Source organism: Chrysemys picta, chromosome 5 (genome assembly GCF_011386835.1).
Source record: "Chrysemys picta bellii isolate R12L10 chromosome 5, ASM1138683v2, whole genome shotgun sequence".
Lineage (NCBI taxonomy): Eukaryota > Metazoa > Chordata > Testudines > Emydidae > Chrysemys > Chrysemys picta.
The window spans coordinates 31,053,630-31,081,325 of record NC_088795.1 but is presented as its reverse complement, the minus strand read 5'-3'; the positions used below and the strand labels follow the sequence as shown (position 1 = coordinate 31,081,325).

The window sequence follows — 27,696 nt, the reverse complement described above, 5'->3', positions numbered from 1 at the left end:
ATAAAACATCTGTGACATACTGTGACTGAGCCAGGAATTTCACCCCAGCCTCTTGATACCCAGTCCACCAGACCATCTTTCCACTAAATATCGCATCCCTTAGAGATGAAAGACCTACTGGTCTCGTCCATACCCCTGCTAACATCTTTATTCCATTGGACCTACGTAGATGCAATAATGGCATTGAAATTAGGAGATAATTTCCCCATGATCTTCTCAAGAAGGGAAATTTTCTGCACAGATTCCCACTTGCTGGTTCTAGGAGGTGGTGGGCTACTGCTTCCACTGAACCACCCCCTTCTACCCCAGGCTGAGGAGGACCCTCAGGAGTCTGCATTTGAGGATAAAGAGAGGGTAAGAAGGATCCATATTGTCCTCTTCTCCCACCCCTAATGCTTTAGAGACCTCTCTATGCCCCCATTGGTGAAAGGGTTCCAGGAGCAGGTGGTAGGTAGAGAAGGATGGGTAGTCTTGTGATCTAAAGCAGAAGGTCTGGCAGTCAGTGGAGAGGCTTCTCTGTTGGTGTCCTTGGCATTCAGAATATCCCTGAAGAACCTTTCCACTGGGATCAAGCCTGGCCCTCACTCCAAATAGAATGACTGAAAGGAAAACTCCATGAAGTTCTGGCACTTTTCTTCCTCCCTTTCCTTGGTAGCTACCCACCACTGACATTCTATTTGTCTCCTGTAAAATACACATTACTTAGAACTCCAATTAATTAAGTCAGAAAATATTAACATTTAAACAAAAGCCATGGTGGCGTGCGAAATCACTTGAGAAATAAAGTCTTTTAAAAGTGGCTAAATATGAGCCTCACTGAGATGACAAGTTAGGGCAATAAAAATGGAGAGCACTTATAAGCCCCTGGATCAAAGGGACCCGATTCATACAACACTGGAGAATGAAATGCTATATTGCTGGGCAAAAAACTTGCAATAAAATATAATCTATTGGTGCCTTCCAAGCTGCTATGGGATCATTGACAATGCATCATAAGTAAGACCATAATGTGTTAGACTCTAAGTAAGCCAAGAAGCCATTAGTGACCATAGAGTAGTTTACAATATTTTAAAAAGAAATCTAGCTATGCTATTGTCAATGCATTGAATAAATAAGGTGTTTTTCAAAGTAATTATAAGAGCCCAGGAGCTCTTATGGAACATTCATTAACTGCTTCATTTTTTAAATACCAAATGACATAATTAGAGATTGCTTTTGAGGTTTATGATGGATTATCAAAATATATGTAATTGAAAGTCCTTAAAAACCTCTTGGAAGTAGGGAAATCAAAACCAAAAATAAGTATTTTTAAAATATTCAGAGATTTCAAGTTCAGTGGACCATTATGATCATCTATTATGAGCTCCTGTACAGCACAGACTGTACAACTATTATATTACAGTTTTAACACTCAGCAAGTGAAATAGGTGATGCACATCTCTTGAATAACCCCAGATAAGGTCTTCAAAGAACTCCACCATTGCTCAGTGGAATAACCAGTCCTGCAAACGGAGGCGTTCCATATGGGGATGGGATACACCTCTATTGCATTACAGATTCAGGGTGAGACCCATAGCATATAATTAGAAGTCCCAGGGGAGTGAGGGATATGGTGGCTTTAAGCTACCTCTGCAACCCCCCAATTCTGGGCTGCTTCAGGGATCACAGCCACCCACAGGGGCGGCTGTAGCTTTTTTGCCGTCCCAAGAACGGCAGGCAGGCACACGCTTGGAGCGCTGGTGCCTGGAGCAGCCACTGGCCACCCATAGTATAATTAATGCAGCACCAAAAGACTAAGTTACAACAGCCTGTTCCTGTCTTCCTATGGGCAACAGTAAAAGCCAGAACTCCATAATGCTATGAGCGCCCCCAACATGCCACTTCTGCCTCACCCACACTCCTTGCATGCTCCCTAGGCAAGGGCTTGATGTGGATCCTCTGAAGACAGCCTACTGCTGTCTGCCCTAGTTCCTGTGCTGGGAAATTTGCTCTGCTTGATCCAGGGCTTTTAGGGTATCTGCACTGCAGCTGGAAACATGCATCCCACTGCTTAGTGAAGAGGGAGAAACAGTAACAGGAAACTTGGAAATGGCAGAGATGCTTAATGACTTCTTTGTTTCGGTCTTCACTGAGAAGTCTGAAGCAATGCCTAACATAGTGAATGCTAATGGGAAGGGGGTACGTTTAGCGGATAAAATAAAAAAAGAACAAGTTAAAAATCACTTAGAAAAGTTAGATGCCTGCAAGTCACCCGGGCCTGATGAAATGCATCCTAGAATACTCAAGGAGCTAATAGAGGAGGTATCTGAGCCTCTAGCTATTATCTTTGGAAAGTCATAGGAGACGGGAGAGATTCCAGAAGACTGGAAAAGGGCAAATATAGTGCCCATCTATAAAAAGGGAAATAAAAACAACCCAGGTAACTACAGACCAGTTAGTTTAACTTCTGTGCCAGGGAAGATAATGGAGCAAGTAATTAAGGAAATCATCTGCAAACACTTGGAAGGTGGTAAGGTGATAGGGAACAGCCAGCATGGATTTGTGAAGAACAAATCATGTCAAACCAATCTGATAGCTTTCTTTGATAGAATAACGAGCCTTGTGGATAAGGGTGAAGCGGTGGATGTGGTATACCTAGACTTTAGTAAGGCATTTGATACGGTCTCGCATGATATTCTTATCGATAAACTAGGCAAATACAAATTAGATGGGGCTACTATAAGGTGGGTGCATAACTGGCTGGATAACCGTACTCAGAGAGTTGTTATTAATGGTTCCCAATCCTGCTGGAAAGGCGTAACGAGTGGGGTTCCGCAGGGGTCTGTTTTGGGACCGGCTCTGTTCAATATCTTCATCAACGACTTAGATATTGGCATAGAAAGTACGCTTATTAAGTTTGCGGATGATACCAAACTGGGAGGGATTGCAACTACTTTGGAGGACAGGGTCATAATTCAAAATGATCTGGACAAATTGGAGAAATGGTCTGAGTTAAACAGGATGAAGTTTAACAAAGACAAATGCAAAGTGCTCCACTTAGGAAGGAAAAATCAATTTCACACATACAGAATGGGAAAAGACTGTCTAGGAAGGAGTACGGCAGAAAGGGATCTAGGGGTTATAGTGGACCACAAGCTAAATATGAGTCAACAGTGTGATGCTGTTGCAAAAAAAGCAAACATGATTCTGGGATGCATTAACAGGTGTGTTGTGAGCAAGACACGAGAAGTCATTCTTCCGCTCTACTCTGCTCTGGTTAGGCCTCAGCTGGAGTATTGTGTCCAGTTCTGGGCGCCGCATTTTAAAAAAGATGTGGAGAAATTGGAAAGGGTCCAAAGAAGAGCAACAAGAATGATTAAAGGTCTTGAGAACATGACCTATGAAGGAAGGCTGAAAGAACTGGGTTTGTTTAGTTTGGAGAAGAGAAGACTGAGAGGGGACATGATAGCAGTTTTCAGGTATCTAAAAGGGTGTCATAAGGAGGAGGGAGAGAACTTGTTCACCTTAGCCTCTAAGGATAGAACCAGAAACAATGGGTTTAAACTGCAGCAAGGGAGGTCTAGGTTGGACATTAGGAAAAAGTTCCTAACTGTCAGGGTGGTTAAACACTGGAACAAATTGCCTAGGGAGGTTGTGGAATCTCCGTCTCTGGAGATATTTAAGAGTAGGTTAGATAAATGTCTATCAGAGACGGTCTAGACAGTATTTGGTCCTGCCATGCGGGCAGGGGACTGGACTCTATGACCTCTCGAGGTCCCTTCCAGTCCTTGAATCTATGAATCTATGAATCCCAGCACAGTTAGACAGATTTGCACTAGCTCCAATAGCTGTCTGGACGTTGTAGCAGCTCTAACTAGCCACCTGAGGCCAAGCCCACCAGCCGATTGGGTTGGAGCTTGATTGGCTAGCCCGAGCGTTGCTGTGCTGCAACATTCAGACCACTACTAGCAGCACAGGCAAAGGCTTAGTCACACAAGCTCCAACCCAGGGGATTGGGTAAGCTCAGAATTGGGCAGCTAGTCTGAACCACCACCAGGGCACAACATCTACCGCTAATGTTAACGTGCTAATTTGAGTGGCGCCATCATGAGTTTTTGTACCTGGCCTGGGTGGCATGCCCCAAGCTGCATGTAGACACATTCTTAGGTCTCTCTTATACAATTCCAGCTCTTGCCTCACCCCTCCGCCCAGTGTAAAGGAGTTGCAGTGGGGGTGATAATCTCCCCTGCAAAGTCCAGTCCTGATCCTACTGTAGTCAATGGGAGTTTTGCCATTGACTCTCCAGTTCCCAGTGTAGTGTCCCTTCAGTGAGAAAAATGTACTTGCCATCAATTTATCATTACAGGAGAGATTATGTCCTACAGAGCAGGGGCTCTCACCATGATCGGTCTGATACTATAGTTCAGAATGAGAGACTGATTTGTTCTCTAATCACCACCTGTTTTCAGATATTTATCTTACAGAAGATACTGTTTTTAGGTTATTCTTTGTTATAAAGAAAAAATGCTCTTCAAAAATAAAGACTCAAAGAAAATAAAAACAGTGTTAAAAGTCATTTAAAGAGGGTAAAAATCAAATTGGACAAGATAACCAAAAGTAGGGGAACAGCGAACATTTGTATTATAAAATAGGCATTGAAAATGCACCTTAAAAAAAAAACAAACAATCTACTGCTGGTAAACACTGAAAATCCATCGGCACTCTTACCTGAAACTATTGTAGTTTCATTCATGTGACCAAATGTAGCATTGTCTTCACTCTTTTTATGAAACAACAGATGCTCAAATAGAAAATATTTCACTGCAACAACAAGAAAACCATGATTGAGGGATTAATAAAGTTTAATTGGGTGGGGAGAGTATTTACTCCACATAACTTCACAGCATACATTCTTCTGCATCTTTGAAGAATGTCATCACAATTTTTTGTATTATACTTGTACCTGGAAAATATCCTACGCATACTTCTGAGTTAACACTTTTGGAGCTATGTGTTTAAGGGTTGTTGTTACCATAGCGGATTTTTTTTTTTGGAGCATTTCCATTGGCTTGATTTCTCAATAAAGTCAGTGATAGATCTAGGTGGAGATTTTCAAAGGCACAAAGAGCAGCTTAATTGATTTTCAGTGGGAGTTGGACTAATAAGTTTGGGAAAAAAAACCTCCATAAACAAGATATAGATCAGAGAAAGCAAGCCACAGACAAAACTCTAAAATAGACCATTTCTTGGGGAGGATACAGAGAATATTCAAGGATTAAATGATTCACTGCACATTTTTATACAAACTAGAAAAAAAAACTGCAGGAAGAGGAACATTGGGTTGGTTAATTCCATTTTACCTTTTATAATGACAATATTGACAAAATGAATCACTAAAGCCAAAATGAAACATCTTACCTTATTGAAACAACATGGTTTTGTCAAAATGGAATGAGTCAAAGTTATCTAAACAATGTGTTTTGATAATCCCAAATCAGATTTTTTTGGGGAATTTTCACTTCATGGGAAATTTAAAGTTTCAGCTTTTTGTTCCAATTTAGAACAAACTTTTTTCCAGAATGTTGGAACGTCCCATGGAATGAAATTCTTATTCCCAATCCGCTCTAATAAATACATTTAAGATTGTGAGGTGCTCAAATACTATGGTACTGGGGACTAAATAAGTAACTCAGGGCTTGTCTACACTTTAAATGTAACAGTGGCACAGCTGCACTGCTGTAGAGCTTCAGCGTAGATACTACTTGTGCCAATGGGAGGGGTTGTCCCATCTGTCTAGGTAATCCACCTCCCCAAGAGGCTGTAGCTAGGTCAAAAGATGAATTCTTCTTGACCTAGCAGCTGTCTACACTGAAAGTTGTGTCAGTTTAACTATGCCGCTCAGAGGTGTGGATTTTTCACACCCCTGAGCAACACAGTTAAAGTGACAATTTTCTAGTGTAGACCAGGCCTTAGATACTCTAAGCACATGAGTAGTCCCATTGACTTTAAGGCCTATATAACTATCTGAAAAGGCCAATAAAGGCTGGTGGATCTTTGAAGAGAAAAGGAATATTTGTCAGCATTTGAACAATAATGTATAAATAGGCAGAGTTGGAAAGAAAAATAGGAATGTCAGGTTAACATCTTTGAAATGCCTTAAAGTCAGATTATTTTTAGAGAATGATGTAATTGATCTATTTGCTTAAAAACAGGGATTGGCCTCACGGACAGTTGATGTATATTTAGAGGGGAAATGGATTATAAACCATCTGGAAATTTAAGAGATATCTATATGGACATTTTAAGTGTCTAAAAAGGGTGCACCAACAAAGCCATTTTGTACACTTTTGCATCATTGTAACTTTTCCTAGTTCTTTAAAATGAAATTTAGCAAACAATTCACAATATATACAGATCCCTTTTATATTTTTAAATGAGTAATAGTGGCACAAAATAGCTTTTTCATCTGCAGAATTCAAGGTGCTTTTTAAATGTGGCTGAGCACTAAAAGTCATAATGGAACCACTCTGCACTCACAGTAACTCCTGTCCATAGGAATTTTAACTATTCAGTCACAGTTATCGGCTGAGAACTATTAAGTGGAACAAAGGTTTAATTGTCCATATGTTCCGAGGGGAATTTTTCTAAGAGAAGACTGCCTAAGACCTATGGGGCAACAATTTCACCTTTGAAGTCAGGGGAGTTCTGTCATTGACTTCCATGGGGCCAGAATTTCACCCTAAGGCTACATCTATACTACGAGCTAAGAGTGTTATTTCCAGCTTGTGTATGCATACTCATGCTAGTACTAGTATAAATAGCAGTGTAGGCACAGTAACATAGGACATGGCAGCAGAGGCATAGCAAAGCCAGAGAATGTACAAACCCGCCTGAAACTGATGGATATGTATTTGGCATGTTATGGCACCTTTAAATGGATGTTATGTCTTTAAACTTTGTTATGTCCCCTCTTTTGCCAAGACAAGGTTTGGGAGGCAGGGGAAGACAAGCCTATATCCTACATTTGCAGTGGGATGCAGTTAATGGCATAGTAGGGTTTTCTCATCTCCAACATTTATGATCCAAGCCCCTGTACTGCCGTAGTTCCCCCAGTTAGCTGAGAAGAGCTAAAGCTCATACAGCGGGTTCCTGTGGAGTCTGGTGCTGTATTACAAATTGCCCAGAAGAAGTTTTCTACGTAACTATTCAGAACATGTATGACAGTGCCTGGTAGTTTTAGGTTAGGTAGGCTTTTATATAGACAGTGGAATTTTTTGGTATGGCTTCTGGGTAAATTCACAACCTGTAAAGAGTATTTCAGTTTCTTTGGATTACTAGCCTCTTAACAGGAAGATCAAATAACTCTCCTCAAAAGAGTTAGCCAGTATTCCCTCCTACCGCCACCCCCAAGCAGTCTAGTTCAACTCAAATTAGACCTTATATATTTTCTCTGCTATGTCTAATATTAAGACTGTACAACAATGTACACATTTCAGACATCTTGCAGGAGAATTACACAAGGATTCTGTTGCCAGCTGTTCCATACACTTTTGCATGATTGCCATTAGTATTGGTCTAATTATTCATTGCCACTAATATTCAATTAACATTTAATTTTTTCTTTTATATTTGTTTGCGAGCAGATCCTGATTTCTGCAAGTATATTCATTATTTGCTAAATAGTTTGGATGAACAATTTTCAGATTATGATTGGGTTACAAGTAGAGCTGTCGATTAATCACAGTTAACTCACACGATTAACTAAAAAAAATTAATCGCAGTTTTAATCACAGTGTTAAAGGAGAGAATACCAATTGAAATTAAATATTTTGGATGTTTTTCTACATTTTCATACATACTGTATTCCGTGTTGTAACTGAAATCAAAATGTACATTATTTTTGATTACAAATATTTGCACTGTAAAATTGATAAAAGAAATAGTATTTTTCAATTCACCTCATACAAGTACTGTAGTGCAATCTCTTTGTTGTGAAAGTGCAACTTACAAATGTAGATTTTTTTTTGCTACATAACTGCACTCAAAAACAAAACAATGTAAAACTTCAGAGCTTACATGACCCTTCAGTCTTGTTCAGCCAATCGCTAAGACAAACAAGTTTGTTTACATTTACGGGAGATAATGCTGCCCTCTTATTTACAGTGTCACCAGAAAGTGAGAACAGGCATTTGCATGGCACTTTTGTAGCCAACATTGAAGATATTTACATGCCAGATATGCTAAACATTCGTTTGCCCCTTTATACTTTGGCCACCATTCCAGAGGACATGCTTCCATGCTGATGACGCTCATTAAAAAAATGTGTTAATTAAATTTGTGACTGAACTCCTTGGGCGAGAATTGTATGTCCCCTGCTCTGTTTTAACTGCATTCTGCCATATATTTCATGTTATAACAGTCTTGGATGATGACCCAGCACACGTTCATTTTAAGAACACTTTCACAAAACTCAAAGAAGGCACCAATGTGAGATTTCTAAAGATAGCTATAGCACTCACCCCAAGGTGTAAGAATCTGAAGGGCCTTCCAAAATCTGAGAGGGACGAGGTGTGGAGCATGCTTTCAGAAGTCTTAAGAGCAACACTCCAATGCGGAAACTATAGAACCCGAACCACCAAAAAAGAAAAATCAACAGTCACTGGTGGCATCTGACTCAGGTAATGAAAATGAACATGTGTCAGACCACACTGTTTTGGATTGTTATCGAGCAGAATCCATCATCAGCAAAGACACATGTCCCCTGGAATTGTGGTTGAAGCATGAAGGGACATATGAATCGTTAGCACATCTGGCACATAAAAAATATCTTGCAACGCCGGCTACAACAGTAGCATGCAAACGCCTGTTCTCACTTTCAGGTGACATTGTAAATGAGAAGCAGGAAGCATTATCTCCTGCAAATGTAAACAAACTTGTTTGTCTGAGCGATTGGCTGAACAAGAAGTAGGACTGAGTGGACTTGCAGGCTCTAAAATTTTAGATTGTTTTATTTTTAATGCAGTTTTTTGTACATAATTCTACATTTGTAAGTTCAACTTTCATGATAAAGAGATTGCAATACAGTATTTGCATTAGGTGAATTGAAAAATACAATTTCTTCTGCTTTTTTACAGTGCAAATACTTATCAAAAATAAATATAAAGTGAGCACTTTGTATTCTGTTTTGGAATTGAAATTAATATATTTGAAAATGTAGAAAACATCCAAAAATATTTAAATAAATGGTATTCTATTATTGTTTAACAGTGCAATTAATCTTGACTATTTTTTTTAATTGTGTGATTAATCGTGCTTAATTCTTTTTAATTGCTTGACATTCCTAGTTACAAGCTCTCTGCTTTGGGTATTCATGTTGTGTGAATGGTTCTCTCTATGATAGGGTATTACTTTGGCTTCCTGATTGGAAGATTGAAATCTTTTAAAGAAAAATAATGACAAATAAATGAGTAATGAATAATCCACTTTGATACAAATCTTTGGAGGAATATTCATTTGTGGTAAAATTCTTTAAACTATCACAATTCAAATACATTTTCCACATACACACCTGTTTTCCAGTATCCACAAACTAATGATAGACACAAATAATATAAGCTTAAACAATAATGAAATTGTTTGTATTATGGCAGCACCCCCAGGCTCCAGACAGGATCAGAGCTCAGTTCCTCATGTGCTGTATAAATACATTGTATGACACCATCCCTGACCCAGAAAGCTTACAATGTAATTTTAAAAAAGTCAAGTTATAAAGAGTGGATTTAAACAATGGGAGGGTGAAAGGGGAGAGGACTAGAATTACGGTGATGAAAACATGCGATTACACAGATTAGAGTACAACTTTATGAGTCCAATTCAGTTTTATTACTCCTGTTAGATACGCCCTCTGGCACTTCTATTTGTGACAGTGTTTGAAAACAAAACTTGTTTAACAGTTAGTATTTGGCCAATAGTGGCTGAAAGCTGCCTATGTCCCAATAGACAAAGCTATCCCTCTTTGACCACAAACCCATAGAGATATCATGGTATCATTCTTAGAGGGAATGGGTTTATTTTCCAAAGGTCTGCCCACAGTCAACCTATTGTGTGTGTGCGCGCACACACACACACCCAACAATACCATGATTCCTTAATCCTTAGTATTGTGTCAGAGGGTAAATCAACTTTTCATTAAAAAGCACCCTTCCATTTGAAGTTACAGAATGCCATCAACAGGGTGCGGTAGCTCCCTGCCCCACCTCCGCCCTGAGGCGCGCTCCCCCCCCCCCCCCGCCCTGAGGCACCCCTCCGCGGCAGCTCCCCACCCCAGCTCACCTCTGCGCCGCCTCCTCCCCGAGCACACCGCCCCCCTCTAATTCTCCTCCCCTCCCAGGCTTGCAGTGCCAAACAGCTGATTGGCGCCGCAAGCCTGGGAGGCGGGAGAAGTGGAGCAGCGACGGCGTGCTCGGGGAGGGGGCGTAGCAGAGGCGAGCTAGGGTGGGGAGCCCTCCGGCAGCTCCCCCCCCCCCTGCCCTGAGGCACCCCCCCAGCCCAGGGAGCCGTGCGGCAGCTCCCCACCCCAGCTCACCTCTGCTCCGCCTCCTCCCCAAGCATGCTGCCCCCGCTCTAATTCTCCTCCCCTCCCAGGCTTGTGGCACCAAACAGCTGATTGGCGCTGCAAGCCTGGGAGATGGGAAAAGTGGAGTGGCTGCTGCGCTGGGAGAGGGAGTCTGAGCTGCACGTGTCAGCGCACCGCTGGCAGCTCAGCCCAGGAATGCTGTAAAAAAAAAAAAAAAATAGGGGGCACCACTTTTGGGTGCCCCCAAATCTTGGCGTCCTAGGCAACCGCCTAGTTTGCCTTAATTGTAGCACCAGCCCTGGCCATCAAAGCACTTCCTACATCTTTAATTACATTAAAAGGTCTGTGTGAAGTCTTGTAACAAAATGAGTAATATTAGGGTGTATTTGCATGGTAAACCAATGAGCAGTTTGAAAAGCTACTGCTTAGCACCAAGGAATGCTAGTTTGTCTTCTTGAAATAGTGTTGATTCATAGGGGCCTTGCTAGAATACATGCTAAGCACATATGCCAGCTCAGAATTTCCTTATTGTCACCAATAAAAGAAAGTGTGCATACTCATGCCAGAGAGATAAAAGGCTCTTTCTTCACCAGATTAATTTGGAAAGAATTCCTTAAATAACATTCTACATCCATGAAGACATGGAAGAAATGAGTTTCGCCAGTCCATAAGTGATGTCCCTGTATGTTATAGCCACCCAGAGTCCTACTTGACAAAATTAAGTTGTTAGAACAATTTTGTGAGACAAAAATACATTTTATCAATACATTACATCTGGGTCAACTTGACAACAGTAAAAGATTAATAAGAGTTTTAATCTGCTACATCTAGAAGAAAATAAAGACTTCACTTTCAGAGAGCAACACAATGGGGATTTGAGAGATTTAATCAAAAGATCTAATACCTGATGCAGGAAAAAAGCCTATGGAAGCCTCACATTTTAATTAAAAATCCCAAACATCTAACACTCTTCTGTAAACTTGGTTAAAAGTATGTCTTTTATATAATCCATACTACAACATAGTCATTCCCTCTGCTATATTACAGCAAGGTTTGGTTTGTTAAATTCATAATGCTGTGTAACTCACTTTTATTTGTCACTAGTAATAGTAATGGTTCAACTCTCAGTTGCTTTCTAGAGCCCTGTTTTCATTTCCATTTGTGTGTTTTCCCATAAATCATAATCTACAGCATGCTCTCAGTATAAGGATCAGCAGACTAAGCCATTTCTGATGAGGTTTTCAAAGAAGGAAATAGTTTTGTTCCCAGTTAAGCAGAATTCAACTGCAGGTAAAGGGATCAGAGCTGCATTAAATTAACAGGATAAGTTATGGAGTTGTAGTAGCCACTTGATAAGGAAGGTTGCTATTGAGTTTTTGTTATAATGCGGATTCCCTTCCCTCCTACCCTAAGACTCACTAGACAAAAAGATCCTGGCCATCATGTTGCCAGGTTAGGTATGAGACTGAGTTAGAATTTTTCTGCCAAATTTGAAGTTATTCAGACAGGGGGTTCTTGAATTATTACAACCTGCAACTACAGGAAAGGCTTGTGAACGAGAAGCATCTTGCAAGTATCAGAGGGGTAGCCGTGTTAGTCTGAATCTGTAAAAAGCAACAGAGGGTCCTGTGGCACCTTTGAGACTAACAGAAGTATTGGGAGCATAAGCTTTCGTGGGTAAGAACCTCACTTCTTCAGATGCAAGCATCTTGCAGCCATTGATTGGGTGTTTTTCTAGAGATTGGGTGTTTTTCTAGAGATTTGTAGAAATGTTGCCCCTCACAAGTCAACTGAGCATAAAATATTAAAAGGCATCTCGTCTCATTTTAGCACTAAAAAAGAAATTGTAATTGTGGTGCTTTTTGGGGTACCCAGGGCTGAGAGTCATCTTGTTGCCCACATGCCTCCAGCGTGAGGGAATCTTGCCTGTGCCAACTGGGTGTTACTCCCCAACACAACCAGCCTGTCAGCCACGTAAGCACTCTCCTTTCGGCTATACCAGCTCTCCTGGTTGACAGCAGATAAACCCCAGCCCCTCCAGGTCCCTTCAAAGTGTGATATCCAGCCACAATCACTGGATAACCACAGAAATCCAAGATCCTCAGTTCCCAAAGGAACAGTGTATTACAGTTTAGCAGTTTTACCTTGGACCACTTCTCCTGTATCTCACACAGCACCTGAGTTCAATTATAAACAAAAGGAAGTTTACTTAAGAATAGAGACTGAAATAGAAACAAGTGCGCAATGGAGACAGACATATAAAACAAAATCATAAAATATGAATTCAGGCCTACACTTAGTAGTTACCTTTCCCTAGCCAATAAAGAATATTCTCACTCCAAAGTTCAATCTTTTGCAGTGTTTGCTGGCCCCTAGGATCCAGAACCCAGTCTTCAAGGTGCTTTCTCAGTGAATGGATGCAGAGTGTCTTTCCCCACCCTATGATATACCATATCAGTCCTGTCTTCATATACAGACAGGGTGATCCCATGGCTGTCATATCATTCCTTTTCACTGCCATGTGGTTTCAATGTTTATAGCTTGTGTTTGGTGATTTTCCATTGACTTTTCTGGGTTGTTGCCACAGTGGACAATTGAGCAATATGTTCCATAATCAACTGGCCAGGGAGGGTGACAACTCCCCTCCTGATTGAATGGAGCAGCCCTGAGACATGATTCCCTGGTGACTTGCTTTCACGCCAAGACCATAAGGCATAGTTTTCACTATATTTACATTATTCCTTACATGTTATCCATGCATACAGCTCACAATGATTATGATTATTATCAATAAGTTACAAATTTTCAGTAGAGAGCTCACATACTATCCTTTATGGATCAATACCATTTAAGTAGTGTAGGGGTGTAATGAGTTTGCCAGGTCTGAGACAGGAGTTGTTTGTGAAGAACAATGAACCTTTTGCCAACGAGCCTCCGTATCACAATAATTGACAATGGGCCAGTTTGCCAGCTCCAAACTCTATGCTTTTGAAGACACAGCATGAATTCAACCTTCTTCTTTCCACCTCTACTGCTCATTTGGAAGTGGCCTGCTGGAATGAGATGTGCAGTTTGTAGAGATAATATGGGATCTCTGTTGAAGAATTATATGCTTAGCTTTAGGGTAACTTGTACTTTATCCCCTGGAGTAAGATCAGCTCAACTGCTTATGGGTCAGATCAGAACATGTAAGTCTTTACCCTAAGAGGCCCTGCTTAAAGGATGTGAGGCTGAGAGATTCCAAATCTAAGAGAACACAGACTTTCTTCTTTAAATGTCATACTGCATCCCAAAGTTGCCCCAGTCCTAAAAAAAATTGGATAAGGAAAATATTGTACAACAGTAGCTGTTGTCAATGGAAATTGCTGCACTATAAATTTGTAGCTGTTTGAGCGTGCTCAAGTCATGCTATACAGAAGAGGTAAGCAGTTGGTTCCAATCCTAACTGAAGTGCCATGTGACCTTAGTTGCACTGGTACTCACACCACAGCCTTAGCAAAGATAAATCTGTTGGGAAGAGTCCTTAACCTGCTCTACAGGAGTCTATGCATTTAGAATTTGATAATCCAAGTAAATTCACATTAGTCTGTATCCACAAAAACAACAAGGAGTCCAGTGGCACCTTAAAGACTAAATCTGTTAGTCTTTAAGGTGCCACTGGACTCCTTGTTGTTCAAGTAAATTCACTTGGGCAGTCTTTCTCAGGGATGGAAGATGGCATGTTCTGAATGAGTGATAAACCAGTGCAGTACCTGGATTGATAACTGGTTGATAAATATTAATTCTGTTCAAAATTCTTTACACAGAAAAAGAGAATAAGATGTCAGAATGTGTACTGCTGCATCAACTCTGTCACAGTAAGCCAGGCAAGAAGGGAGCTAGGGAAGGTTCCAGGCAGAAGCTATAAATGCAGTGATGGGAGGGGCGCTTGAGATCACAATATTTTCCTTATTCTAATAAAGTTTTGTTCAGAGTAAAAGAAAATGAGGCGACCTATTCTGGACACAGCACGGAGTTTTACATTGTTACAAGCCAAGTGACTCACCAGAGGCAAAAACTCTTGCAACAGCAGCATATGCAATTGATTGCACAGTCAGGAAAGCCTGACTGATACCTGAAACTCCAGAATTACCTTGTGTTCAGAAAGATATGCTGTAAGAAGCTTGACCTCAGCATGTCAAGAGGAGATTATTCCACCCCCCACACACACACACACCCTTTCTGATCTCAATGATTTTGACAGAGAAAATTCCCCTAACCCCAAATTGAGCTCAACCAGAGCTCTTTAGATTCCTGATCAAAAGCCCTTTGAAGTCAATGGAAACATTCCTATAGGCTTCAGTGGGTCTTGGATAAGGCCCTAGGGGCTAGTTATTCAAAGGTATTTAGGTGCCCAGTGGAACTTTTATAAGTGCATAGGCATCGGAGTTAGGGTTAGATCTACAATGGGATATGGACATTGCAACTTTTAACTCCTAAGCAACCTTCCACCTTGTGGAATCCTGAAAGCCTGAGCTGTTTTGTTTCTCCATGGCTGTTGAACAGAAGTATCCTGCTGCTGTGACCGCCAATTGGTAATACTTTAGAATGTACATGGCATACACAACCCAGCATTTGAAACAAAGTATGCCTGGCTATCTGTTGTGTTTAGTGCACCTAGAGGGCATAAAAGAAAAGAAATTCTCTACTACTAAGAAATGGATTAGTATTCTATAATTGTTCCTGTTCACTGTCTGCTTTTCTAAATCTTGGCCATAACTGAGCATATATATATATATATATATATATATATTTTTTTTTTTTCTCTCTCTCTCTGTTTTGTTACAAGTCTCGATTGTAAAGGACAGATGCATGAGGATCCAGCTGCAATGATCAATCAGATGTTTGATCAAAAGTCATTTGTTATAACACTGTTCTACTTTATTTTATGTTTTATTTATTAATGGGATTCCTCTATAAGAGAGCAGCAGTATTTTGTAATGAAATGCAAACATACACCCGTTTAAAATTCCACTGTAATTTGACCCCCCAAAAAATCAGTTTTGAAAAAGGAAATTAAGTAAAAAAAAAAAATCATTTTACAAATCATGAATAGAGAACCAGTCTAACTTGTCATTCAAATTAAAGAAAACTGTTCACATAGTGCAAATAAACAGTAGTGCCCATGTAAATGCCAAGATACTCTTATTGAAAACTGAATCTTTCTTTGATCAAATATATTCATATGGATGAAAGTGTGGCTTTAACCTAGGTCAATGGCAAAACTCCCACTGACTTTAATGCAGCTAGGATCTCAGCCTGTGAGTAGAAGGCCAGATTCTCAAGTTGGGTAAATTGGAGATAGTTATGCTGATTTACTCCAGCTGAAGATCTGTCTCGTACTTTAACTTTATTCCACCCAAAGGCACCATATTCACTCTCTAGGCACTGCCATTCAGCCATCTCTGAGCCCCTTAATAAAAGGAAGCTAATAATATAATCTGCATTAAGTGGTCAATATGCCTGAATTAATTCCAGAGTGGGACTCAAGCCTAAAGCAAAGACATAAAAACACACAGCTCTCTAGACACATTAGAGTCTCTGGCAGGTGAACAGACAGCAAGAAGTTTGAGTGTTAGTCTCAAACCAACAGAAATGTAAGGGCAGGTCTTCACTACAGGGGGGGGAGGTCGATTTAAGATACACAAATTCAGCTACGCGAATAGCGTAGCTGAATTCGACCTATCGGAGCCGACTTACCCCGCTGTGAGGATGGCGGCAAAATCAACCTCCGCGGCTCCCCGTCGACAGCGCTTACTCCCACCTCTGCTGGTGGAGTAAGAGCGTCGATTCGGGGATCGATTGTCATGTCCTGACGAGACGCGATAATTCAATCCCCGAGAGATCGATTTCTACCCACCGATTCAGGCGGGTGGTGTAGATCTAGCCTAAATCCTTGGATCATGTGTCCTAATGGGGATAATCCTGTCCCCGCTCTGTCCTTCTGACTACAGATTTCAAGTCCTCTGCTCTTCCAGCTTAAGAAGTAGTTGGTGATGATATCATTGGCTTTGACTGAATGGCTGACTGCTTTCGTGTCAGGTTAGTAATCAAACCCCAACAAAGTCCTGAATTCACCCAGGGAAGCTGTGATGGTAAGCACCTCTGTATTCACACCCGGCCTACACACTACTGCAGTGGTGTTTGTACAAAATATGCCTTGTAAGGTATTTAAAAACTAACACCACACTGGTCACTAATATTATAAAATGGATGTGCTAACCTCATATGTGAAGTTATAAATTCCCTCTGTATAATATTACTAGAACACATTTAAGACAAAGACAGCTTAACCTAGGTAAAGGCAATGAACAGGTTGTCCACCTAGACAAAGGAATGTAGGTTTACCACAATTTATATATTAGCCATAAAAACAAAGCTATCAAGTAAACAAGCGGGGGTTGTCTAGAGCCTCAACTCAAGAGACAGAATTAACATGGCTCCTGTACCCCAGGTCGTGATAACCCCTTACTGGTCTGGATTGTACCCCAAAGTTGACAGAAGGGCAGCAGCAAAAATAAAATAGGTAAAATATTCTAAACTATATTCTATAAACTGGTATGCATTATCTTTTCTATGAAAGAAATTGTATTTTTATGCATCTACTGGCTGTATATTTTATTCGAGCTTGAACAGTCAGACAATAGAACGCACACACACTAATAACGGCAAAGTCACCATATCATTTGAAGGAAATGCAGCCTCATATTATTGCCATATAAAACTATGCATAGCAGGATCTGGGACATTTTGATATCCCACTTGTCTTGGATCTTGTTTTTGGCATAGCTAGACAAAACATCTGAGGGCCTGCATGGCATAACTTTACAAGCTTAAAAAAATAGTACAGTTCTTTTAGAAGCTCTAATTATTTTCTTATTAGCATATGCTCACACTGTAATGTTTGATAACATTCTGAATTCCTTTGATTCCTTGGTGAAGAACATATTCTCAGGTACATTGAATTGCTCTTTTTATGGTGTGTTTTATGGTGCTAGTATGTATTCTTAAAGAGTATCCTAAGAAAAGAAAATGTCTTTACTAAAAGTTTAATTGTATCATTTTTATTCAGATCAGACAATTTCAGTAAACAAAATTTAAAATAACTTGATCGCATAGGTGAAGAGAAGAAAGCAGATCTTCAGCAAGAGTCACAATCTCAGTGGACCAGATTTTTAAGGTATTAGATGCCTAAAGATGCAGATAGGCACCTAGTGGAATTTTCACTAGTGCCTAGGGCCCAGAGCCTCAAAAGGTGTTTAGGGACAGAACTCCCAGAGAAATCTGAAAATTGGACTGTGGGATAGTCGTATGTGGGTCTGTCTCTCTTGCTGAAGTTGTTCAACTATAAATAATGGAATAATTAATATTAATTGGGTCAGACTAAGTGTAAGGGACTCTAGTCCAGAGGTTAGGCACTCACCCAGGAGGTGAAGAGCCCCTGTTCAAATCCCTTCTCCTTATCAGGAAGAGGGGGGAAGTGAATCAATATCTCCTACATCCTGTTTGAGTATCCTAACCACTGGGCTAAAAGTTAAGGAAGGCTATCCCTTCTTTCCCCTCTCCCCCAAATCTCCTTGTGGATCCAGATCTAACATGTCTAAAATGCTCTGAAGGTTCAAACATTTCAAGGTCTCAGATGTAGCGGTGTCAGGTCCTATGACTATTTGACTACTAAGGACTTCAAGCTACAAATTTAACTCAGCCTCACTATGTTCTGGGAGGAATGTCCTCCAGATATTAAATAGTTGTCTCAGGATGAAAGATTCAGATCTTGATTAAAAACTTGATAAGCTTAGGAGTGTTTGGGTGCTGTGTTTTGGTTCAGGCTCATATCTAATTTTAGAGGGATGCACTTTCCACTGACAGAAGTAAGTCCAATAAAAGATACTATCTCACCTAGCTTGTCTCTTGCATCTCCACTTAGAGCAAATGGAGGTATGCCAATTTATACCAGCCAAGGAAATAAACCAAAATATTTATTTTATTTTAAATACACTGGTTGTATTTCAAGGCTTGTTTTTTCAGTTGCCATTGGCTATATGCTATTTCTGTCACAAACCTCATTGCCACACTTGTGCTGAGAGGAGCAACAACTCCAATGATAAGAAAAAAGGGAGCTACATTGGGGGGAAGTTAGCTCATGCTCCCTAAAAAGAGGGGGAAAAGGGTGGGGAGAATGGAGAGGGCAGTAAGCTTCTATGCATCTATTACAAAGCAAAGGGTTAGAGTTAATAAATCCAACAAGTCCATAAAACCGCACTTGAGTGATGAAATGTTACTTAGACAGTCTGCATGGATCTTTCTAGCTATGCTTTTTTATTAGCAAACAAACGTGTCAGCAAATGGAACAAAAGACAGATTTTGGAAGGAGAGATTTTGAAAATTTCAAAAGTACTTTCTGAGTAGAGGAGTGTTGGAAGATTTGTCTTAGTTGAAAGCAAATTAAACTTTCCTTCAAAAGTAAATAGTCTCCAAACAACAACTCTTTGTCCTAAGAATAGCAGAGATTTTTAAAGGTGATTCAAGAAAATTCCCATCTCTGTTCACCTGAGCATTTTTTACATATTACCCCTAACAGCACCATTTCTAAGATAGCTCAAACAATCAAAAAGCTGAAATAATCTACAGTTCAAAGCAAACGTCACCCTACATATCAGAGAACTAAACTGTTTTGTAAATTGTTGTTTTATTTTGAAAATATACCAGAGTACTTAAGGGAGTTAGGAGTCCAACTCATTTCAGGATGCCTAAATCCCTTGGGCTCTTTTGAAATTCCTACCTTGTGTTACAAGTATCATTTGTCCTCTTAGGTCTTCAGCTTCTCTTCCTCTTCTTCTGTTTGCCCTGGTCTTACATATATTTGCTGCTTTCTCTAGTTGCTTTGTACCTTTCTCCCACATTTTTGCTCATTTATTTTTTTATTAATTCCTTTTAAACAAATACTTGTACGAAGACAAGGAACAATACTTGTCTTGTGTGCACAGAATTCAAGACGAAGAATTAAGACATGCGCAATGTGGTGACAGCTACCTAGACCACTACAGGGTGCTTTCTAATGGAAAGAAATTTCCATTTAAACACCCTGGGCAACTGTAGGAGCACACCCTTTCCTCTAGTCTAGAGTGTCTCCCTATGTTCACTGTACGGCATATATCCTTTCACTCTAACAACCCCTCCAGGTCTTCTGGCCTCACAGCCATCTGTTGCCTTCAATGGGCTAATTCTCCAGCTAAATCACTGCTCAGTAATGCACATTAGACAACATAATCCCAAATATACATACAAAATGATGGGGTCTAACTTAGCTATTACCACTCAAGAAAGAGATTGGGGAGTTGTGGACAATTAAAAATGATTAAGGGTATGGAACAACTTCCATATGAGGAGAGATTAAAAAGATGGGCCGTTGAGCTTGGAAAAGAGACAAAGAGGGGCTATGACAGAGGTCTATGCAATCATGAAGAGTGTGGAGAAAGTAAATAAGGAAAGGTTATTTACCTCTTCACATAACACCAGAACCACCAGTAAAAACAAACAAACAAAAGAAAGTACTTCTTCATACAATGCAGAGTCAATATGTGGAACTTGTTGCCAGGGGATGTTGTGAAGGCCAACAGTATAACTGGGTTAAAAAAAGAATTAGACAAGTCCTTGGAGGATAGGACCATCAATGGCTATTAGCCAAGATGATCAGGGATACAACCCTATGCCCTTACCGCTAGATGCTGGGGTGGACAATAGGGGATGGATCACTTGCCCTGTTCTATTCATTCTCTTTGCTGCATTTGGCATAGGACACTATCACAAAACAGGATACTGGGCTAGGTAGATCATTAGTCTGACCAAGTATGGCCATTCTTATGTTCTTAGTATATCCTCATTCAAAGTACACAGAAAAGTCCAAAAATAGGGAACTCACAGTTCAACAGCATCAGCCTCTGCCTAACACTCAGTCCTTTACCATTTTCCCTCTCCTTAATCTGGGGAAGAGGCAGCAGAACCCAGGTTCATCTGTCCACTGGGTTCCAGCTCAGGCCCCTGTTCAGAACAGCCAGAATTAGCCTCTCAATTCCCTTGCTGTTCCCTCAGCAGCTTACTACCTCTGTGGGCTTTCCAACTTCTTGTTGTGTCTCTCCTGTTGGCTTCTCTAGTAGTTCTCACCAGTTTCTTAGCAGAAGCTTCTTTCCGAAGTCCATCAGTCTCTCTGGACGCTACCCCCACCTACCTGCCTTACAGCCCTTTTATCCTCACACCTACTCTGGGGATGCCAATCAGCTCTGGTTAAGCAGATAGACAGGTTTTTGTGTTAACACTTTGGTTGCCAAGCCAGCATAGACTCTGACAGCAATACTGCAGCTTATGAACCAGGTTTATTGGTATGATTTGGCTTCTTTGTGCCACTCTGGTGAAGAAAACCAGCTGTAAACCTGCTTTAGCCAGCCACTAAAGCCAGCTTTATGGCTTCTTTATGTCACCAGAGTGGTACAATGTATCTTGAGCATGCCAGTTAATCTTGCCCTCTAGGCCCAATCCTACAATGCATTGAGTGGCCTCATCTTCCCGCACTTTGCACCTTGCAGGATTGGGTTGTATATTATCTCTTGCGATGTGTTAGTTCAATTAACCATGCAGTCTATACCAGAGAGGTGTCTGAATTCCTTGCTCACTGTTTATTCCTCTTTGTCACTCATTGTTAGAGAAACTACCAAGAGTTGGGCCAGATTCTGAATTCAGTTGTATTCATTGAAATCAGCAGGTTTCTATGACTGTAATTGAGGGCAGAATCTAGCACAGTATATCTGGGGAAGGAGTGCTGTGGAAAAGGAGAAAAATACACATTCAAAACTGCAGACAGATTTCTACAGTCGAGTATGTCAGACCAGAAAACTGTACTGCAGGATTCTCTGTGCAATAAACTGAGAAACACTCTGCCCAGTGTGGAGCACATCAGAAGCAGGCAAGCTCTGCATACCAACCTTCCAAGAGACTCAAGAAATGTGGGACACTGGGAGATGGGTCCCAGTGTAGGTGGGGATAGTGTTCTCCAAAAGTGCCCCTAAAGGATGGTGAAAATATAAAACTAAGACATGGTTACAACCTCTCAAGAAACCAAGCATAACCACATGTGGCACTTCCCCTTCCCAAACAACAGTTATGGCTTTTAGAGCTATCCTTAGATAAAGGACCGCTCTTTACCAGCAGTGTGTTACTCCAGTTGTACACAAATGTAATTCTGTTGATTTCCAAGATATGGCACACTCTTTCAAGTGCAAAATAAATCACAGAAGGAACGCTAGAGACTGCCAGGTGAATTAGTACAACAGCAGAAAAAGCAGTGGATGCTCCATTGCTTTGAACATTTAAAACTAGACTGGGCAAAGCACCCTCCCAGGACACACCCTATAGACCTGCTAATACTGCCAGCAGCAGTAGTGGCTATCCCACCTTGGGGCCATTGCTAGTGTACGTAATTTACAGCACTGAAGCTGCCATAAACTATGACAGGGATAGCGTAGAACCAGCACAAGACTAGGGACAACCCCCCCTTAACCCTCTCCCCCCCGAGATCGCTACTTTGCAGCTCCTCTTTCTCCTTACTGTGTGCAGCTGAGGACTGAGCCAATTATAACATTGTTAGAGGACCAGGTTTTAACCCTGGCAGATACGTAGGCCAAACAGTTCCCTAACATGGTTCATATGTCATTCCATTGGGTTTATAACTGAACAAATCAGTCTAACACACTAAGATGTTATGACTATTCCTACTCTTGGAAAATTGCCAGAGGCCATAATTTAGGTGGCTAATTATACACAAGTGTCAAAATATTCCTAGCAGGTTGATTTCTATTCATTTACTCTGGTCATTTGAAAGTGATCAGACTTGACAGTACATAGTAGAAGATGGTTATCTTCTTTGGTTAAAGGAGACAATTAAAAGAGAAATAGATGGCAGTTTGGCATGATATGCTAAAACGATCAGCAGTGTCACCCCTGACACTTTCTCCAAAAAAAGGGCAGAAAAAGTGAAGTCTCAATAGTTCTTGAAATAGAGGTATTGATTGGTTTACTATCAGAATGAATGTTACAACTTATATTTGAGAATGTATGTTACAAGCACTATTAAGGATCCCTTTTACTTTTAAAGTGTCCTTTGCCAAATATGCCACTACACTGAAACTGTTCTACTTGGTTTTATGGAAGCTAAAAAGAAATCTGTGTTCTACAGCACTGCTGAATGCCACTGGACTCTTGCATGTCTGTTCAAGAAATACCGAATACTCTCACATTTGACTTGGTAGAATGATCTTTTAAGGGCAGTAAGGGAGACCTATAAGTACGGATTTGAGATTCTCCTTTTTCACCTGTTTCAAAACCAGAAGGGAAAATAGACCATAGGCAGGTGAATAAGAACTATCAGTGTGTTGTGAAAATATGTCAAAATGTAGCCCTCTGGAGCAGAGATGGTCTATTCTATGTTCTTACAGCACCAAGCATAAAGGAGCCCCAACTCCAACATGGCCTTTGGGCACTAACAATAGTAAAAGATATTTACTACTATTAATAATGCACCCAGGAAGGGAGAGAGAGAAGTAACTTTTCCACTAATTGGTACTGTGATGGGGTGTATATACCCGGCCTCCCAATAAAGATAGGAAGGACTTACTGGCCTGGAGGAGAGGAAATATTGCTGGCTTCCTCCAAGGTTGGGATTAGAGCTCTCCCACAAAGTGGATTCCCTAAAATGGGGAATATTCACTATTGCTCAAGTAAAGAAAGGGCTAATGCCCAATCCTCCTCATAGACTTTAATACCAGAAGGGACATCAAGATCATCTAGTCTGACCTCCTACATAGTGCAGGGCACAGAAGCTAGCCCAGCCACTCCTGTAATAGACCCTTAAACTCTGACAGAGTTACTGAATTCCTCACATCATGATGTAAAGACTTCAAACCCATATAGATAAGGCCTTAGCTAACAATGCAAACACCTAGTGTAAACACAATGCACATTAGTGGAGAATAATTTGCACATGTGCAGATATTCCAGTGACTAAAATCCAAGCAGAGACAAGGCCTTTGTGTTTAGTCAACTTTGGACATACATAACCATTAGTCTGGTATCCTCTGGTGAGCCAGGAGTGCTTGCGTCTATGTTAGAAAAAAAAATTTATTCCCACGAGAGTCTAGATTGAATGATAGCTATAATCTCCCCACAAGGGAGCAACATCCTGTGGGAAATGTTGTGTTCTGCAGAGGAAAGAAAGCAAATAAACAGCAGGAAAAAGAAGAGACTTAGTTTGGAGAGATACAGCATTGTTATCCAATGAATTTTAAATAAGCATTCTCCTCTCACATCAGTACTGATCCAATGACTGTTGCTGCCAGCAGCAGGGAGCAGGATCCTTTTAATACATTCATGGGGGATTGATCTCTGTTGCTGGCTCTGCCTTTACTGGCTATCAGTGGTGTGGGGCTCCACATTGAAGTCAGGGGAAAGATTCCCACAGGGAAAGACTTCAACTGGCTTTGGATTAAGCTCATAATGCTGATCTATTTTTGAGACCTCTGAATGAAAATCCTAGTCATTTGAAATGTATTACGTTCAATAAATACTTAAGCTAGAAAAACAAAAACATTGTTCAAAGTCCACCTTTATCACTATGGATTTAGCAAAACATAGCCATTCCTACTGTACGTCACGGTGCTTTCTCAAACCTTTTGCTGCATTTGTTCCTTTATCCGTGGCACCAATATTACCATATATATGATGAAGAGTTAGGGCAGAAGAATGCTACAGACAGGGCAATTACAAAAATTTATAGAGTATACAAAAGAATCTTATCACATAGTCATATGAAAATCCCACTATATTAGGATTTCCTGCATCATATTAAGACTGTCAACTTTAGCCATATTTTGGCGGGCCTGGCAGCACACTGCCCCTTTGTGGCTAAGGTGGGATGGGGAGTTGGAACCTCGCCATTCTCAAGTTCACGTGCCCGTCTCTCTGTGGGCAGCCGGTTGCGGCCTAATGGCCTCCTTCCACACAATCACTCCTTGGTCAGGGTAGTGGGCCTAGTGGCTAGAGTCCGGGTAACTCAGCCCAAACGTCTGGGCCGGGTGGCCCAATAGCCAGGGTCCATATAAATCACCTCCCATGTTGGAGCAGTGCAGCCTAATGGCCAGAGTCCATACAATCCCTGTGGTGTGTGTGGAGGGTGGTAGGGGGACCTGGGCAGGGCCAGTGCAACCACTAGGTGAACTAGGCAGTGGCCTAGGGTGGCAAATGGTTGGGGGCGCCCAGGGTCGTCCTCAGGCATAGGCAGCTGGGGAGGGCACCTGAAAATTTGGGGCACCACTGGGTCTTAGTGTCCTCCCGACTGGTATTCCTATCCCTGTTCTGACCCTTCCTGCAGGCTGAGTCTTCCTGGGAAAGAGATCTAGTAGTTAAAAGAGAAACAGTCTCCAGCCTGCCAGACCTATTAGCACAACACTGAAACTGTTAAAGAACCATTCAAGGGGTAATAAGAAGAACAGAAGTACTTGTGGCACCTTAGAGACTAACAAATTTATTAGAGCATAAGCTTTCGTGGACTACAGCCCATGCTCTAATAAATTTGTTAGTCTCTAAGGTGCCACAAGTACTCCTGTTCTTCTTTTTGCGGATACAGACTAACACGGCTGCTACTCTGAAACCTGTCAAGGGGTAATGAAGACATTTAACAGGCATTTGCCAACCCCCAGGTATCTACTGTCAGTTTCTGAATGTACTGACAAAAACAGTTGTGTACTCTATATGCATCCAAAGAAGTGGGCTGTAGTCCACGAAAGCTTATGCTCTAATAAATTTGTTAGTCTCTAAGGTGCCACAAGTACTCCTGTTCTTTGTGCATGACTGTAATATTTACTCAGAACATGACAGTCTACAGGACCTTAGTTTAAAATTTGCTTTAAAAATATTTCATTAGTGAGTTGGTGAAGATTATAAAATCACATCTCTAAAAAATCGTTGCATAGATTTTTAGATGCACAATCATCTTTAGCCTTAAATGCTTGGATCTTCAGACATCTGGTTTTTTAAATAAATTCTTCAAAAGACCACCCTTATCTAAAATACACATTTTAATTACTATAGTAAAAAAAAAAAAAAAAACCACCCTTACTTCTAAAGTCTTCCTGTCCTTTCTGTCCATCCATTTCTCCCTTCACCCCCTCCTCCTCCCCACCCCTCCCACACCCCCAATTGAAGGAAGCAACAGCTCTTTGCTTCCAGATAGCTGGACAGAGTTTCCCTTTCTTTACTTCTGACTATCTGATGAACTAGTTTTAAGCAAAATCAGTACCTTGGTAAGATATAAAATCCTTTGTTATGCCTAAAATCTTTGGAAACATATTTTTTAAAGTTGGTGAAATTTCATAAACATGTGTATTGTTAGGGAGATCACACACAGTAAATTAGTGTTCCCTTTTTCTAAAAGCAATGAACATTGTTATGAACACACTAAACCTCTGTGACTGATTAATTTAAAATAATGTCTCTTTTTCAGTGAGTTAAATATGTAGTAATCTGGAAATGATTACTTTATGAAGGCTTAAGAGTACATTTAAAATATAAAATCAGCTTAGAAATACTGATTAAGAAAATGTAAAACAGAGAAGAGCAGCATCATGTATTCCATAATATTTAATGTTGTCTTCAGCAGACAGCTGACTCACCCTTACTACAAAGTTTTTGCAAATAAATGTCTGACAAACTTCAGGGCATATCAAAAAACCTGTGACTGACATTTTTTATTCCCAAGTTTAGTGCTTTAATTAAGTACCTTCTGCATGTCCATTCTGCGTGAGGGAGAGGGTACAGGGGTCTCTGCGGGGAACTGTGACTCTCCGCCACCGTGAGGCGGGCTGGGCATCTTGTTGTTCTTTCTGCCTTGTCCCTCCTCCCCCGCCCCTGCTGGGCTGCAAGCTCAGGCTGCCGTAGGGCATAGGAGCACCCGTTTAATAATACTGCATAGAGCTTGAGGGGGCGGTGAGCCCCAGCCATAGAGGAGCCGGCGCAGCGCAGGGGGGCAGGAGCCCTGCAAAGGCAGCGGCAGCGCTAGCAGGGAGCAGCTGCGCCCCACGCCCATCCTGCCCAGGCTGTGGCCTGGCGCCCCAGACTGCAGCAGATGCATGCGGGCCCCACCCCCCGTACACCCCTCTAGGTCTCCCCTCGCCACATTCGGGCTCTGTGGCTCCCGGGTATGTGAGCCGCTGCCGGGGCGCAGGGCCCTGAGACTGCTCTGGGAGCGGGAGGGGCAGTGGTGGCTCACACTCCCGGGAGCCGCAGAGCCCAAGCGTGGCGAGAGGGGAGCCAGGAGCCCCCAGAAGGCAGCTCCTCCCTGCCAAGCTGCTGCAGCAGCCCAAGCCCGGCAAAGCCAGTGAGTGGACTCGGGGCGGGGGCCTCCAGAGTGGGGTAGGGAGGGCTCATGGGGGGGGGGAAGGGGCTGTGCACCATCCAGGGGCATTCAGGGGGCAGGGAGGGGGGAACCTGGTCTGGGGAGCAGCCCCTGGGCACGGCTGGCCCCTAGGGTCTATAAAGGCTCATTGGGATTTGGCCCTCAATGAACCAATGTTACCAGGGGGAGGGGAAGGGCTCAAGGTGGAAGTTTCGCATAGGGTGCAAAATATCCTTGCCCCAGCCCTGGACCTGGGCCCCCCCTCTCCACCAGGTCCTGACCCAGGGCCCTGGTAGTGGCAAGTTCCCCTTGCCACCAGCTCAGCGGGGATCCACCCCTAACACCCTGATCATCTATGCGGCTCTAACACCGTTTGCCTCTAAAGTTCCCCTGGGTCACTTCCTACCATAAACTCCAGGTTCTCCGCTTCAGGGGGTCCTCCAATCTGTTCCCCTCCTGTGATGTACTCCATCTGGGCACCAGGATGCATCCCGGCTTGGCTGGCCTCTGGATCCTGGTGCACAGGCTCTCCCTCTTCGGGAGCTGGCAACATGCCTCCTTCCCCTCTGGCAGTCCACCTAGCCTGAGCAGCTCTGCAGGCTTTTATACCTGTTCTCCAGTTGGAGCATGCCCAGCAGAGCTTCCGGGGCGTGGCTTCCTC

The 27,696-nt window shown here is 41.8% G+C and overlaps 1 long non-coding RNA gene across 1 annotated transcript; it reads right to left on the bottom strand.

Moving 5' to 3' along the window:
* LOC135984103 (uncharacterized) lies at positions 1-27,593 on the bottom strand. The gene is made up of 3 exons (XR_010602012.1): positions 27,442-27,593; positions 4,708-4,800; positions 1-684 (listed from the first exon to the last, which is right to left on the bottom strand). It is a non-coding gene; the product is annotated as an uncharacterized LOC135984103 (long non-coding RNA).
* Between the last annotated feature and the right edge of the window lie 103 nt (positions 27,594-27,696).